This window comes from Haliotis rubra, unplaced genomic scaffold (assembly GCF_003918875.1).
Source record: "Haliotis rubra isolate DU_JTF1 unplaced genomic scaffold, ASM391887v1 Scf62, whole genome shotgun sequence".
NCBI classification, from domain to species: domain Eukaryota; kingdom Metazoa; phylum Mollusca; class Gastropoda; order Lepetellida; family Haliotidae; genus Haliotis; species Haliotis rubra.
The window spans coordinates 1,994,603-2,013,302 of record NW_025767324.1 but is presented as its reverse complement, the minus strand read 5'-3'; positions in this window follow the sequence as shown (position 1 = coordinate 2,013,302).

Here is an 18,700-nt window from a genome sequence, read left to right as displayed (position 1 = left end):
CCATTCGTGGACATATCCTAAAAGCCCATCTCTCTACAATATTCACAAGCTACTGATTGTAGCCATTAAACTTGGACATTCCAGACAGAACATTTAATGGTCATTTCCACTAACTTTTATCTGACACAGCTCTTCACTGCTTTGTGTCACAAAATGAAGGATGACCGCAAACAACATTGCACATGTAATGTTAAACCGTTTACCTATCAATACAGCACCACAATATAAACGAGCAATCAATAGGTCTGTCTGGGATAGGCTATAAAGTTTTATAACGCCCAGCGTATGTCTATTCTATCATAAATATCACGTCCGTTTGAACGGAGCTTGCGTAATTTGTTTCCAATGGCGTGTGCTATTGATGTAATAGAACGAGCTCAGTCTGGCACATGTTTCAACGGCAGTTAATTTGATCAATGTGTTTCTATCTGGAAATCGCACCTGATTTGTCACCTGGAACCAACAACTTATTGAAAGTAAAAGGAGAGTGACTGGCTTTCTTACAAGTGATGCTTTGTCAGGTGACATGAGTGGTCAGTTTGGTCAGGTCACATGTCTTTGTTCCGATGTCATCGTTAATGTGTGCTTTTCGTGACTGGGAACGGTATTTAAGGCATCAATCTGTCACAACAGAATGATGTGTGTAGCTCGGATGTACATATTATCGAGCTGGAGTGGTTTCCTGATTTTCGATTCAGTCTCCTCAGTTGAGAAGTGGTTTGTGTCAATATTATGTCAGAAATATATATTTCTGTTTATACAGTTTTCGTAATCGCTTTCGTAAGTTTTACAGTACAAGAACCACATAACATGTTCCCTTTGTGCAGCCCTTGCTGTATTGCTATAGCTCTAAATGAAGCCAAGCAACGAAAAACATAATAATCAGTAAAGGTCTTGTATGGACAATTTGTAGCTCGTAATACCCCGGTTTGGGTATGTCGACCTGAAAGCAGCACAAAGCGTACATATTCTACCCACCAAAAGTTTAGACTCACTAGTGTAAATGTAGCCTTGACTTCAGTCAACTGATCTAAACTAGATTTTGCAAAATATTCAATACTGTTTAAAGGTGCTGTTCACACATGAACTGATGTATTGTAAAAACACTTCGTCATTTGAAAGAAATGGGTAAACATCCTTGGTTCCAACTGATATATGGTATCGACGAATAATGAAGTACATTCAGCATTAACTGAGCATGGCTTCATGCTTGTTTTGCGAACATTCTATCCATATCACGTCGAAAGACAACAACAATTGGCTCTTCCAACGGTACCTATGTTGAAATCGAAGACCGCCTCGCCACTCTTGTCACATTTGTGTTGGCTATAATCCAGTATTGTGCCTGAACAGCTGACAAATCAAGAAATCATATATGGAACGTAAGTCTTATTTGTGACTTATTTTCCTCATTGGGACATTCTGTAAATTACCTGGAAAACACCGAATTGCTCAGTTATAAATAATTCCAGTAACACTTGCCTAATTTCCGTTTTATACAGGGAAAGTACTGACTGACTGACTGACTGACCACGTAGAATACAATGTATATTAGCGAGTTCAGACAGTCCCTGTCCTTGAAATAGATAGGCTATCTTTGCAATTGATGCACTTTTACATCAAAGATGTCCCACCTGCTAACTGTTTTTCCCAGTGTTAACAGTTATCATAATTCAAAAAAGATTTTGGATGTAGCTTTCACACTGTGTATTTTGATATAAATTATAGCCAAAGAAATATAAAAGATTCATATCAAACTTTGCCTGTAATTACCAGACAAACAATAACATCAAGACTGATTACAGAGCAGGCAATGAAGCCATAACGATGCTGTCGGTAATGTCAAACACTTTCAATTTTGATCAAAGTCTAGTGGTAGACAAGTCCCGTTGATTGAGGCATTCCCAATGCAGAATGCTCACCCAAATCAATAAGTCAACCCAGCAATGACAACTCGCTGAAAAGTAAGGGAAGTTAAACTACTAAAACGTCGTCAAACACTTGATCCTGACAGTAGCCACCAATTTAACCTGGTCATTGCCTCATCAAACATGTTCCTCTGATCGTGTCCAGGACCTGTCACGGCCGTCTAATGAAGACAATGACCTAGTGACCTGAGATGTCTGGCGAACACTGATCATTTGGGGACAGTAAAAAGAAAATTACGCATGCAGAAGTGATGCAGAATAAATCGTCACTGACAGGAAGGGGAGTTAAATTCCAATCCAGGTTGATTGCTCAGTCCCACATTGACGACACATCCAAATGGGCTAATAGTAAACCTCCAGGTTGTTAATCACATACTGGTTTCAGTATTGGCTTGTATAGAGAATCCAACCAGAGTAAGTTTTAATGCAAGGAACAGACACAATATCAACCAAGCATCGTTCTCCGTGTCACACCTTGTGTGAGTTCAAGATTATTTTTAATGATTTAGATGGTATTCTCTGAAGAAGTGAAAGGCATGATTCTAAACTAAAATTTGTATCATTTTATAAACTGAAACTTAAGTTAAATAGTTTGCCTTGGGCTATGCACAAAACACAATCATTGGTCATGATGTTATGATGAGGGGATGTTGGTTTTGGAATAACTGATTTAATCTATATCTTAATTTACCTCAACAAAATAGCGGTTACTCCTAAAAGAGTACTTTGTGTACTGTTTCCTTTTCAGAACACAGATATGAAAATAACGTCTGTTTATATTCATGAAAACCATTTGCTTGATCAAAGTATGTATACATGTACACAGTGGATATCGATTCAGTTTCCTTTCAAATGAAGACTAGCTTCAGAGAAGAAAAGATAATCATGTTTACTCTGGACTACCATTTGTGTCCGATTATGTTTGAAGGCGGCAGCCAATTCCGTGTGCAATCTCCAGCTATTCTCAAAGTTTCATAAACAGAATATGCAAGAAATTTAAAATCTGTTTCAACTGAAACATGACATTTCCAATTTGTAACAACACCGTGTCTTTATTTCTTCCAGTAGTTCTCCTTTTTGAACAAGTTCCCTTCTCTTCTTTGGAAATCAATAACTCCCATGCAGTTCAATATCAACTTTTAAAGGACAGACTAGCCTTAAGTATTGGGAAAACTCGCGTTGTTATGCTTGTCATGTTTCACTCTATCAATTACGGCTTTACCGGATTTTTTTTCCTTTTTCATTTCAGATCCCTGAGTCAAGACTTGGAAAAGCTTTATATTTACCAGTCCCTAAAGTATTTTCCATTATACTTCTTGTCCTTTGATATGCAGTGGTAAGTTAGAATCCGTAGTCCTAGAAGATATTGGCAGTTTGATTTGCTTATCTAAGAAAGTACATGATTCAGCTTTCAGAGGGGAATGTAGTGTTTGATCACTGAAACTGAATTGAGACGCTTACAGTATCCTATGAACCTGGGAAACAGTCTACAGGCTACCAGTTTATATCACAGCATGCTCATTTTGGAGCAAAAAAATTTGAAAGTAAGAGTTTATATATCTGAAGATAAAAGAAGCCGACCTTACTGGACAAATAGAATAATAACCTGAAAATAGCCCAAACTCGATTGACGGGGTAAGAAATGGATTTCAGGTCATAGATGAGAAAATCCTAGCTTATTGTAACGAGGTGGAAATTGGTTCAACATTAAATCTGTTTCTGGCCAGAGGAGACCCATCTTAAGCATGCAAGATCAATTTGAAGATGTAACTGATGTTATTTTTCATGATATTAATAAGGGTAATCATAGAGGGGGTATTTGGAGAAAATGCTATTATACATGCTTTCGTAGTGATTATGGGATAATTATAGGTTACTGTTGAGTACAAAGTAATTGTCTTTCACGAGAAATAGCAGCTGCAATAGTTTTTTATATCAAATTATGTGTTCTCCATACAAATCCTCAGCCCCACTATCCGCCCATCCAAGAATATAAAATGGTTGATCGCTTAAGCCATCTCTCGTTTTTGGCTGCCTTTCGGACCCTCGTTTAGGTATTTTCTATATATACTCCTCTATAGACAGAAACTTTATGACAAACACCACTTACATTATAAACAGTGAGGGCGCAGGGTTAGCCTAGTGGTTAAAGCGTTCGCTTGTCACGCTGAAGACCTGGGTTCGATTCCCCACATGGGTACAACGTGTGAAGCCCATTTCTGGTGACCCCCGCCGTGATATTACTGGAATATTGCAAAAAAGCGGAGTAAAACTAAACCACCTCACTCACTCACTCCTCCTCCTCACTCAGCGAATTTGAGCTGAGTAAACATACATCCTTCACCCCACTGCCCTCCACTGCGTACGCCGACCCTTCACTTGCCCCTCTCCATTCCCATGGGTGAAGCCCATTTCTGGTGTCCCCCGCCGTGACATTGCTGAAATTTTGCTGAAGCGGCATAAAACTGAACTCACTCTTTCACTATAAACAGCGGTGCTGTTACAAATGAAAATGCTGTAATAAGATTGGTCCCAAATATTGGTTATTGAAGTGTGCTTTACACAGTATTCCCACACTATAAATACATTAGAGAGAAACATTGTCATTCCCGTGTCTAGCAGCGTTTCGTACATCCTATAATGTAAATACTCTTTAATTTTTAATGATTTCGGATGTAATCAAAGTGAAAAATGTGAAGACATGTTTGTCCAAAACTTAATGAAACTGAAGTCGAGTAAATTACTATTACCGGTTCTATTTGTATGGTGATTGTATCGCACAGGTGACCAGCTTGAAATATTACATTGAATTAATTTAGCAGGATTAGAACACAAAGCACAACGCATCATTTTTAACATTACAGCAAGACCTGTATAGGAATGATATTTATCGCAGCAGGATACCAAGTGCATGATTACAGCAACAGCGCAGAATACTGCAACATCCCAGTAACATTACAGCACAAACTACAACACATGCAAATGAATTACAGCAAGATTGAACCAGTCTAATCTATAGTCTAATCACAGAATGAAATATGAGATTAGAACATTAGTAAAGGAAAATTAGAGCCGAATACAGTAAGACCAGAGAACAAACTGCAATCACAGCAACTTTGCAAGAGACTTGTAATCATTATTTGGACATCGCTCACACACTTAGATCTTCCTAATTTGCCTAAACAAGTTTTCCCAGAGAAGTTTGTGTACAGTTTCTCTTTAAGAACCAAATGTTTCGCAGAGGCAAGGCAAATGTATCGCAGAGCTTAGAAGACTTGAAATATTAAATGGAATAAATTTAAAGATAAGAGCACACAATTATCAACATTACAGCAAGACTGGAATAAGATATTCACAGCAGCATGATAAGTGCATGATTACAGCAGGAGCACGAAATGCTGCAATATCTCAACATACATTACAACAAATGAAAATGAATTACAGCATGATTAAACATCCAAAATATAGTCAGATCACAGAACGCAATACAACGAGATTGGAACATTATTAAAGCAAAATTAAAACCAAAATGCCCCAAGACCGAACTCCAATCACAACAAATCCGCACGAGACGAATTATCATTCTTTTTACATCACTCATTTACTTACATGTTCCTAATTTGCCTAAACAAGTTTTCCCTGAGAACAAGTTTGTGTACAGTTTCTGTTTACGAACCAAAATAGGACAGTAGCGTCTGTTTGTATTCATGAAGCCCTTTTGCTCTCTTATAAAAGCAAGGTATCTCTACACAATGGATGCTGATAAGTAGCGTCTGTTTGTATTCATGAAGCCCTTTTGCTCTCCTTTAATATCAAGGCATTTTTACAAAACGGATGATGATAAAGTAGCGTCTGTTTGTATTCATGAAGCCCTTTTGCTCTCCTTTAATATCAAGGCATTTTTACAAAATGGATGCTGATAAAGTAGCGTCTGTTTGTATTCATGAAGCCCTTTTGCTCTCCTTTAATATCAAGGCATTTTTACAAAATGGATGATGATAAAGTAGCGTCTGTTTGTATTCATGAAGCCCTTTTGCTCTCCTTTAAGATCAAGGTATCTCTACACAATGGATGCTGATAAGTAGCTTCTGTTTCTATTCATGAAGCCCTTTTGCTCTCCTTTAAGAGCAAGGCATTTTTTAAAAATGGATGATGATAAAGTAGCGTCTGTTTGTATTCGTGAAGCCCTTTTGCTCTCCTTTAAGAGCAAGGTATTTCTTCACGATGGATGCTGATAAAGTAGCGTCTGTTTGTATTCATGAAGCCCTTTTACTCTCTTGTAAAAGCAAGGTATTTGTACACAATGGATGCTGATAAAGTAGCTTCTGTTTGTATTCATGAAGCCCTTTTGCTCTCCTTTAAGAGCGAGGCATTTTTAAAAAATGGATGATGATAAAGTAGCGTCTGTTTGTATTCATGAAGCCCTTTTGCTCTCATTTAAGAGCAAGGTATTTCTGCACAATGGATGCTGATAAGCAATTCGATTTCCTTTCCAGTTCTGACCAGCATCAGAGAAGGTTCTCGTGTTTACTCTGTACAACCATTTATGTCCAATTATATTTGAAAGCGGCTTCCAATTTCGTCTGAAAGCTCCAACTATGCCAAAGTTTTATTAACGGATTATACAGGAATTTTCAAAGCTGTTTCGAATGAAACATTGATATTTCCAATTTGTGACTGCACCATATCTTTATTTGTCTCTGCAGTAGTTATCCTTTCTAACTTTCCACTTCTTTAGGAATCAATAACTTTCATGCAGTTCGGTATGGACTTTTAGAAAGCAGTCCGCCCAATGTATTGGAAAGAACACATTGTTTTTTATGCTCGTAATTTGGAATTCTCAGTTACAGTTTCACTGGATGTTTTGCCTCTTCAAGACTTGGGGGCGTTTTTTATTTACCAATCCCCAATCTAATAGCGTTTGGCCACTGATATACAGTGATAACTGAAATCCGTAGAAGATAATACTGCTGGTCTAAAAACTAACATGATTCAACTTTCAGCAAGGAACTAAGTCGAGTCGCTTGTATCCTGAGAAATAGCTCAGTATATTACACAGCATTTTTCTTTCATTTCGATGTGAAAAGAAATCAAAAGGATAATTTTGTGTAGCCGAAGATGAAAGAAGCCGACCCCTATTGGACAAATAAAACAATTATCTCAAAATAGCCTAAATTGATTCATGTAACAGGAAATGGATTTTATGTCATAGCATGAATCGGGAAGTTTGATTCTACATACATAATTGTGACAAACTCTGTGACTGGTAGTAATGAGGTGGAATTTGTTTCAACATTGAATCTGTTAATGGTCAGGGGAATTCCAATTTATGATGCTTGGTCAGTTGAGGAAGTAATTGATATCACAATTCGTGGCATTGATTAGGGTTGTCTTGCTGATGTATCCGGCGAAAATAGAATAATACACGCTCTAGCAGAGATGTTTGCGTTTTTCTTGACGTCGTGTGATATGAAGACCGTTACGTTTCTTATCAAACTAAATGCTAGCAGAAGGATATTGAACTTGAGCGTTTCTCGGAACTCACCCTTGCATGTGATATTACTTCATTTGATATTCGGGCAGGGAAAAGGGGGATTAACCATGTTTCACACCTTTTGTTAAAAAGATATCGGCATCATGAAAATAGATTGTGGCAATAGGTAGGGTCTTTTTAAAAGAAGTTGATATTGACGAAATCTCTGTTCTCCGTACAAATTCTCACCCCTACTATATGACCACCACAGGATGTCAAATGGTCGGTCAAGTTGACTTTTCCCTCGCCTTTTTGGGCAACCTATCGGACATGGTCTTCTCTGATATCCTTGGCATCACCAGATTGTTTGCCTTTCGAATTCAGATCCACTCAGTCAAGACTTGGGGACACGTTTTATTTACAAGTCCCTAAAGTATTTTCAATTATCGTTGTTTTTTCCTTGACATAGTATTTTAGCAGTAACTGAAAATCCGTAGTCCTTGAAAATGTATTTGATTTACTCTTCTAAGAAAGTACATGTTTCAACTTTCAGCAAAGAGGGCAGTGTTTGGTCATTGGAAATGAATCGAGTCGAATTGTATCATTTGAAACAGAAAAAAACATTTTATTTTCATTTCGGAGCAAAAACCCTTGAAAGGATTATTTTGTTTAGCTGAAGATGAAATAAACCGACCCACTTCTGGACAAATAGCCCAATTATCTCAAAATAGTCCAAATTGAATCTCGCTAATACTAAATGAACTTTCTTTCATAGCTTGAATCGGGAAGTGTAGATTCCAATATACATATCTCATTGTAGGAAAGTTTTGCCTGGTTGTAATGAGGTGGAAATGCGTTCAACACTGAATCTGTTACTGGCCAGGAGAGTCCCATCATTATGATGCATGGTCTATTTGAAGAAGTAATTGATATCACATTTCATGACATTAATAAGGGTTATAATGCAGATGTATTTGGGGAAAATGTGATTAGACATGCTCCTGCGGCGAGATGATCCTCTTTTCCTAACGTTGCGTGAAATAAAAACAGTTATATTTTCATCAAACTGAATGCTTACCGAAGGGTATTGAAATTTAGCCTCCCTCTCACACTTACCCACTCAACCTTGCATGTGATGCAGATCGAACCTTTGATATCCCGGGGGAAGGGGGGAATAATTATGGGTAAAAGGTACTTGTCTTTGAGGATAAATACATTATTTCAATAGGGTGGGGTTTGGGGGAATTTTTAAAAAAAACATCAGACAAATGATGAATATTGACAAAATATATTTTCAGCCCTACCATCCGCCAACGCCTTGCTATCGTAACCGTTCTCGTCACCATTGTTTATGTTAACCTTTCGCTTTCTTCATTTCTTTTCCAGGAGAATTTCATTTGTACACCGCGTAAATCCCCCATGGGATGTGAAAGCATATACAAAATATTTAAGAGGTAACGTGTAAAACATAAGAGTTATCATGAACAGCAATTTACAGACGAGTTTTGTGAAATGGTAAATTTCATATTGTGAAGTGTACATCATAAATGTTGCTCAGTGTATCAGTTGCAACATAATCTTGTAGTACAACAGACAGAGTTCCTTTGACGCTGAGACAGGGCCGCCCCTACCTACCTGTTTTGACAAACAATATAATATGCTTTTGAACTACACTACTATGGTTTCTCTGATTTGAGATAAAGTAGTTTTCGAAATACATCCAGCCAATATTACCTCACGAATATCAAATATTTGGTTTCTAAGGATATACAGGAACCACAGGTCAACGGGCCTTAGCTGCATTTCATGGGCTTCACATGTTGCCTAGCGTGTTAAATGACTATACTGCAATCACATTAGTACTATTCGTGGAAATGTCCTAAAAGCCCATCTCTCTACAATATTCACAAGCTACTGATTGTAGCCATTAAACTTGGACATTCCAGACAGAACATTTAATGATCATTTCCACTAACGTTTATCTGACACAGCTCTTCACTGCTTGTCACAACATGAAGCTTTTGTAAGGATGACTGAAAACAACAGTGTACATGTAATGTTAAACCGTGTACCTATCAATACAGCACCACAATATAAACGAGTAATCTACAGGACTGTCTGGGATAGGCTATAAAGTTTTATAACGCCCGGCCTATGTCTAATCTATCATAAATATCACGTTCGTTTGAACGGAGCTGGCGTAATTTGTTTCCAATGGCGTGTGCTATTGATGTAATAGAACGAGCCCAGTTGCGCACATTTTCAACGGCAGTTAATCTGATCAATGTGTTTCTATTTGGAAATACCACCTGATTCCTCACCTGGAACCCACAGCTTATAGAAAATAAAAGGAGAGTGACTGGCTTTCTTACAAGTAACGCATTGTCAAGTTACATGAGTGGTCAGTTTGGTCAGGTTACTTGTCTTTGTTCCGATGTCATCGTTAATGTGTGCTTTTCGTGATTGGGAACGGTATTCAAGGCATCAATGTGTCACACCAGATGATGTGTGTAGCTCGGATGTACATATTATGGAGCTGCAGTGTTTTTCCTAATTTTCGATTCTGATTTTCTCATCAATTGAGGTGGTTTGTGTCACAATATATATATGGGTAGGACGTCTATATATATATATATATATATATATATATATATATATATATATATATATATATATATATATATATATCTGCTTATACTCTACACCTTACAGTTTCACAGTAGAAGAACTACTTAACACGTTCCCTTTTGTGCAGCCTGTATTGGAATAGCTCTAAATGAGGCCCAGCAACGTAAAAACGGTCTTTTATGGTCATGAACAGTCTTGTGTGGATATTTTGTAGCTCTGGATATTTTGTAGCTCGTAATACCCCGGTAAAATAGTATCAGATACGTTGGTCAGCGATAATATTTTAACAAAGTTTTAGGTGTTATCCAGCATTATATACAGCTGACACATCGAGAAATCATATATGAAACAGAGTCTTATTTGTGACATATTTTCTGATATGGACATTTTGAAATAACCTTGAGAACACCGAATAGCTCAATTATAAATACTTCTCATTAACTCTTACCTAATTTCTGTTTTATACAGGGAAAGTATTGATTGACTGACCATGCAGAATACAATGTATGTGCGTGATTTCAAATAGTTCCTATACATGAAATAGATAGGTTTTCTTGGGAATTGATGCACTTTTACACCATAGATGCCTTACCTGCTAACTGTTTCTCCCAATGTTAACAGTCCAACAGATTTTGGACAATACATAGCTTTCACACTGAGTATTTTAATATTAATTATACCAAACGAAATATACAAAATTTCATATCAAAGACTGTAACTTTGCCTGTAATCCCCAGACAAACACATATTCAAGACTGATTACAGAGCAGGCAATGAAGCCATAACGATGCTGTCGGTAATGTCAAACACTTTCAATTTTGATCAAAGTCGAGCGGGAGTCAAGTTCCAATGATTGAGGCATCTGAATGCAGAAAGTTCACCCGAATCAATAAGTCAACTCAGCAATGACACGAGCTGAAAAGTAAGGGAAGTTAAACTACTAAAACGTCGTCAAACACTTGATCCTGACAGTAGCCACCAATTTAACCTGGTCATTGCCTCATCAAACATGTTCCTCTGATCGTGTCCAGGACCTGTCACGACCGTCTGATGGAGACAATGACCTGGTGACCTGAGATGTCTGGTGAACACTGATCATTTGGGGACAGTAAAAGAAAATTACGCATGCAGAAGCGATGCAGACTGATAGGGAGGGGAGTTAAATTCCAATCAAGATTGATTGCCCAATCCCACATTGACGGCACATCCAAACCGGCTAAATAGTAAACCTCTAGGTTGTTGATCACGTAATACTAGTCTGGGTATTGGCTTGTATGGAGAATCCAACAAAATGTAGTTTTAATGCATGGAACAGACACAATGTCAACTAAACATCTTTCTGCGTGTCATCCTTTGTTTGAGTTAATGATTATTTTCAGAGATTTTGGTGTTATTCTGTGAAAAAAGTGAAAGACATGATTCTGCAAATGTGTATCAATGTAAAAACTGAAACTGAAGTTAAATAGTTTGCCTCGGGTTACGCACAAAACACAATAATTGGTCATGATGTTATGCTGAGGGAATGTTGGTTTTGGTAAAACAGAATTAATTTACCTCAACAAAAGAGCGGGGTCTCCTGAGAGAGTACTCAGAACACAAATGTGAAAGTAACGTCTGTTTGTATTCATGAAGCCCATTTGCTCTCCTTCAAGATAAAAGTATATATACATGTACCCAATGGATATCGATACTCAATTCAATTTCCTTTCAAATGAAGACTAGCTTCAGAGAAGGTAATCGTGTTTACTCTGGACTACCATTTGTGTCCGATTATGTTTGAAAGCGGCATCCAATTCCGTCTGTTCTCTCCATCTATTCTCAAAGTTTTATAAACAGAATATGCAGGGAAGTTCAAAGCTGTTTCAAATCAAACATTGATATTTCCAATATGTGACAGCGCTGTTTCTTTATTTTATTTCTCCCATTAGTTCTCCTCTTTAAATACGTTCCCTTCTCTTCTTTGGAAATCAATAACTCCCGTGCAGTTCAATATCAACTTTTAAAGGACAGACCAGCCATAAGTATTAGAAAAACTCGCCGTTGTTATCCTCGCCATGTTTCACTCTATCAATTACGGCTTTACCGGATTGTTTTGCCTTTTTCATTTCAGATCCCTCAGTCAAGATTTGGAGACACTTTTTATTTACCAGTCCCTAAAGTATTTTCCATTATACTTTTTGTCCTTTGATACACAGTGGTAACTGAAAATCCGTAGTCCTAGAAGATAATGGCATTGGTTTGATTTGCTTGTCTAAGAAAGTACATTATTCAGCTTTCAGAGAGGAATGTAGTGTTTGATCACTAGAACTGAACTGATATGCTTGCATCCTTTGAACCTGAGAAACAGGCTACAAAGATGCTGTTCGACACACAATCAAGCCAAAATGATAGGGGTTGAAGCCACTTTCAATACTATTCCACGGCAATGTTGGAGAGGAGCGTGAAGCGATGGGTAAGAATCGAACCCTTGAAAGAGTGGGATGGGTTGAACTGCCTTTTTTTCAGTACTTCAGTTATACCCAGCAGTGTCAGCTTGACGTGGGCGGAGTCCGTAGTCATGCTAGATGTTTACCACTTTGTCGAAACCAGCATTGACAGGACGACGCTGGAAATTCGAACCACTGTCATTAATTTCCAACCCTTACAATGACTTAACCCTTACAAAGCATAAACAACATAAACATCGAAATAATTACAGTTCATACAATGGCTTAATCAGCAGAAGCATAAACAACATAAACATCGAAATAATTACAATTCATACAATGGCTTAATCAACAAAAGCATAAACAACATAAACATCGAATTAATTACAGTTCATACAATGGCTTAATCAACAAAAGCATAAACAACATAAACATCGAAATAATTACACTTCAAAAAGTGTATTAGTCATAGATAGCTGATACGCTTTTGAATTTTAATCAATATTTATTGAAAGTGATCAGTAAAATAGTATTTATATTTCAAACTCTTATTACTCTGACTCATAGCTGTAAGCATCATGTATAGTACCACTGAACACCATCCACTGTCCGTCACACATGCTAGGTTTATATAGCTTGTCATACAGGGCAAGTGTTGATTGTATTATTCCAGTCAGTACACTTGACAATGAACCCATCCTCTGGCCCTACAAGCTTCTTCATTATCACTTACTGGAGTCTGAGTGATATCCATAAACCTCCTCGTCTTGCCTGACCCTCAAAGTATCATCTTGGATCTGTGGCAACCAATTTGGCTCAATTTTCCATTTACGCCTCAAATCTCTTCATAAATGACCAAAGGGTGCAATCATCATATCTCTGTGGGCCCAATTACCGATTGACATGGGTGCTTCGTGGTTAGATAAATCATAATTGACAGTACTCTCCCGTCGTATCCGTGACGATGGCTATCTTTGACATCAACAAGGCAGAGTAGATGGCTCCCACTTCTTGCAACAATCACAATGTCGGTGTTCAATGTTGTTAAAAATGTGCCTGTGGCGAATATCAAAAAAATAGGCAAAAGCTGTAATCCTATGTACTTGAACTTACCCTCCCAACGTTACCAGTGTTGAGATTCGAACCCTGGTCTTGCGTGGCAGCTAAACGCATACACCACTAGGACACCCCTTCGTCTCTATCTTGTCGAAAAAATCACACATCAGATATTTAGAAAGTGATGGCAGACATTAAAAAAACATACATGGAGTCTTGTTTGTGGCGAATGTCGTTAATTCGCACATCTTTAAATGACCTTCAAAACACCGAACTTCTCACATACTTATGATTCTCAGTAAACTTCCCTAATTGTGCGGTTTGTCATGGAAGATCATTGGATGATTGTCCACACGCAAACACAGTGTATAAAACGAGTCGTATCGATTTGAAATAGCCCTTGTCCATGAAATAGACTCATTCTATAGGTTTTTTTCGATTTGATGTACATCAAATATTGTCTCATCCTGTAAATGTTACTTCGAATCTAAACTGTTTAATCAAAATGACATTGGACAGTGAAAATCTTTCACAATCAGTCTTTTGATAACAAACATGCACTTATTAACATGATTCATATCAATGACTCTAAATGTATTTTTGTTTGCAAATCACAAGATAAACAATAACATCAAGAATGGTTACAGAGCAGGGAATGATGCCAAAATGATTTTGGACAATACAAAGCTTTCACGCTGTTTCTTTTGATATTAATTATACCAAAAGAAATATATGAATTTCATATCAAAGACTTTAAATTTGCCTGTAATTACCAGACAAACAATAACATCAAGACTGATTACAGAGCAGGCAAGGAAGCCATAACGATGCTCCCGAGAATGTCAAACACTTTCGGTTTTCATCCAAATCTATCAGAAGACACAGCCTGTTGATTGAGACATTCTCAATGCAGAATGTTAGCTCGAATCAATATTTCAACTCAGTAATGGCGATGCACTAATAGGTAGGGGAGATTAATTTTAGTTAAACGACTAAAACGTCGCCAAACACTTGATTCTGACCACTTTAACCTGGGCATTATCGAACATGTGACCAGGACCTATCACGACTGTCTGATGGAAAAAATATGACCCGGTCACCTGACATGTCTGACGAACACTCATCATTTGGGGACGGAAACCTATGGATGCAGAAGCGATGGATGGACGGGGAAGAGAAGGAAGTCCAATTTCAATCTTTGGGTTGATTGCCCAATCCCCTTTTGTCTTTCTGAACTTTGCAATTCAAAGATGATAACGGTTGCATTTTCTGAAGAAATACGCAAAAAAAGTTTAATATTACCGGCATGCTCAAATTGAAATCCAGTAAATTACAATGAAACATTTCCCAGATCTCCGGGGTGGTAGAGCGACTGTATCCCGGAGCTGAGACTTTAAATGTGAGACGGAATGAATTGCCTATTTGGATGTTTTGTGCACACAAGGCCTTGTTACATAAGAACATCTTCTGCAGAATTAGTGAAATATCCAAGCTTATGTGCTTGCAACACACAGCAAGTACTTTGGTTGGTTGACTTGACCGCACTGAGCAATATCCCAGCTATATGGCGGAGGACTGTAAATAATCGAGATTGGACCTGACAATCCAGTGATCAACAGCATGAACATCGTTCTATGTATTTGGGATACGATGACATGTGTCAACCAAATCAACGTGCCTGACCACAAGTTCCCGTTAGTCGCCTCTTACGACAATCATGGGTTACTGAAGACTAATTCTATCCCGGATCTTCACGGGTCGCAAGTACTTTAAACGCTTAATACAGTAACAACACATCAACATGTGGAGCATAAAATAAAGCAATACCACTGTAAGACCAAAATATACCAAGGTTAGATTATGAATGAAAATTAAACGAAATACAGCAAGATGATAGTACAAAATAATGCAATACCACATCTACCTAAGCAAGATTAGGGCACGAAATCAACATCCCTGCAAGGTAAAAGTATTGTACAGCAAGACTAGAGCACTGCATTATGGCCATTCATTACAGAGGTATTAACATTTTGTTTCAAAACAACCAATTTATATTGGTGGTTCAACAGCACCCTGTCGCCATACCTACGGTAGTGAGTAATACCCATATTTTAACACCCAATGTGCAAAAGGCTTTTCAATATTGTCCATTCAGTAGCTTCCAGACTTGAACGTAATTGAAAATACTATGTACTTTGGACTACCATTTGAGTCAAATTCCGTCTGCAAGCTCTAGTTATTCTCAAAGTTTCATAAATAATAATATACAGGAAATTTCAGAGCTATTTCAAATCAAACAGTGTTAGTTCCAGTTTGTTACAGTGACATATCTTTATTTCCCCTTGCAGTACTTATCTGTTTTAATCACGTTCCCTTCACTTCATCAGGAATAACTTCCTTTCACACAGTTCAGTATCAAATTTGATAAGGCGGTTTACCTTAATGTATTGCAAATCCTCACCGTTTTCATGCTCGTCACATTTCACTCTATCAATTCCGTCTTTAACCGATTGTGTTCCTTTACAATTCACATCCACTAAATCAGGAAGGTGTTTTGTACTTATCAATCTTAAGGACATTCCTTTACGAGTTTCTCCTCTCACATACAGTGGTAGCTGAAATCCATAGTCTTTGGAGGATTTTGGCTGTTTGATTGGCTCGTCTTAGAAAGTACACGATTCAACTTCCAGAAACGAGCGCAGTGTTTGATCAGGAGGAGCTGAATGAAGCCGCTTGTATTCAATGAACCCAAGAGAAATAAAGTGCTTATATCATAACACTTTTAGTTTCATTTCGGCGCAATAAACTTCGGAGGATTCATTTTGCTTAGCTGACGTTGAAAGAAGCCAGCTCGCCACTGGGCAAATAAAACAATTACCTTAAAATAGCCTGAATCGATTCACGGTAATAGGAAATGGATTTTATGACTGAACAGTTTATGTTCCATATAAATGATAGTGGAAATGTCCAGGCTGGTTGTAATGAGGTGGAAATTGGTTCAACATTGCTTCTGTTAATGGCTAGGAGAGTTGAATATTGGTGATGCATGGTCGGTTTTAAGAAGTAATTGATATTTCGTTTCGCGGCGTTGATATAGGATACCATGCAGATGTATTTGAAGAAAATATGATCATACGTGCTGAAGTGAAAATATTTCCTTTAGTCTACTTTTTCCTTGCGTGTTTAAAGACTAATATGTTCCATCAAACTGCAAGCTTACTGAAGAATATTGAAATTCAGCGATGTTCTCACACTTACCCTCTCAACCATTGACAATGGATTTGCTGGGCAGCACAGTTACCTTTTTCAACTGTCACCTGATACGGCTCTTCACTGCTTCACCCCACAACATGAGCGATAACTCTGAACTCTGTTTTAATTATTTAGCCGTTACAGAGGACTTCACTACTTCACCCCACAACATAAGCGATAACTGTGAACAATGGTGTAATATTAGTTTTACACAACACTTAGTTGCCACAACCCACAATAGGAGCAATAGCTATGAACAATGCTGTAATGTTAACATGTTGCACATCACTTCACTCCCTCACTCCACAACAGAAACGATAACTGTGTACAATGCCCTTATGTTAAACTGTTGCACAGCATTTCACTGCTTCATCCCTGAAGATCGATGACCATGAAAACATTTGAAACCTGAAACCTTTTCCTCCCAATACACCACCACAGTTACAAATAAGCAACCACGTGAACAGGACTCTCTGGTTTAACTTATTTGAGAGGCATTTTAGAAGTTGTAAAGATGAAGGAAAACCAAGTTCTAACTTTATTGCAATGAATGTGACGTTTCGGTGTAGATACATCACTCACTTGATAACGGTGTTAGTATCTACACCGAAAACGCCGCTTCCAGTGCAATAAAGAAGTTGACTGTCCATAGAACTTGGTTTTCCTCTCTGGATTAGTCAGTAAAATATAAAAACACATGGTGTATGTCCAATATATATAAATCATATTTCTTTGAACGGAGCTTGTGTAACATTTTATTTATATATATTTGATATTGATGGGATACAACGAACCCAGTAGAACACAGCAAGGTCGAGCAATTTTTTCAGAGGCACTCAGTCAAATTACTGTTCCGAGTTGGAGATCCCACAAGTCTTGGCCTGGATTCCGTAGCTTATAGAAATCAAAAGAAGAGTGATTGGATTCTCGCACAAGTGATGCATTGTGAACTGACATGGGCGGAGAATACAGACAGGTTTCATGTCATTGGTGCGGTTTCATAGTCGTGGTAATGTGTTTAGACTGTTTGTTTGTGACTTGGAACGGTATTGCAGGCAGCAATGTGCCGTACTAGATCGATGTGTGAAGCTCGAATGTATTTATTGAACTTCATGGGCGGTGAATGAAGACAGGTTACATGTCGTTGGTGGGGTTTCATAATCGTGGTAATGTGTTTAGCTGTTTGCTTGTGATTGGGATTGGTATTGAAGGCAGCAATGTGTCGCACTAGATCGATGTGTGAAGCGCGAATATTTACTGTGCTGCAGTACAGTTCGTCCGACCACTAGGTAGGCATCAAGGCCACCTCCAGGAGGAGTCTACAAAGAGTGAGTAAGTTGGGTTTTACGCCGCTTTTAGCAATATTCCTCGGGGGACACCAGACATTGGCTTCACAACTTGTACCCATGAAGGGAATCGAAACCGGGCTTTCGGCGTGACGAGCGAACGCTCTAACCACTAGGCTATCCCACAGTTCCGCGAGTCTGCAAAGAGATAAAGAGCAAATGTCCGTCTCCTCCATCAGGGCGGGTTGTGATGTTTTTAAATGCAATGTCATAGAAATATATATTTCTGCTGACGCTGTAACACATTTCGTGATCGCTTTAGCCTGTCTCACAAACCCTGAATAATGGCATGTTCCTTCCGTCCAGCACCTGTACCACTGTAAACCTAAATACAAACCAGACTTTGTACAGCATCGGGTTCTGAATCGTGTTTTGCAGAGTATTCAATCGACCTTTAACAGCACCGCCATCTGCCTTCATAAGCCCATCATAGGTATTCAGGAGCATCATCATCGAGTGAGTGAGTTGGGTTTTACGCCGATTTTAGCAATACCCCAGCAATATCACGGCGGGGGACACCAGAAATGTGTTTCACACATTGTACCCATGTGGGGAATCGAAGCGTGACGAGTGAACGCTTAGACCAACGCC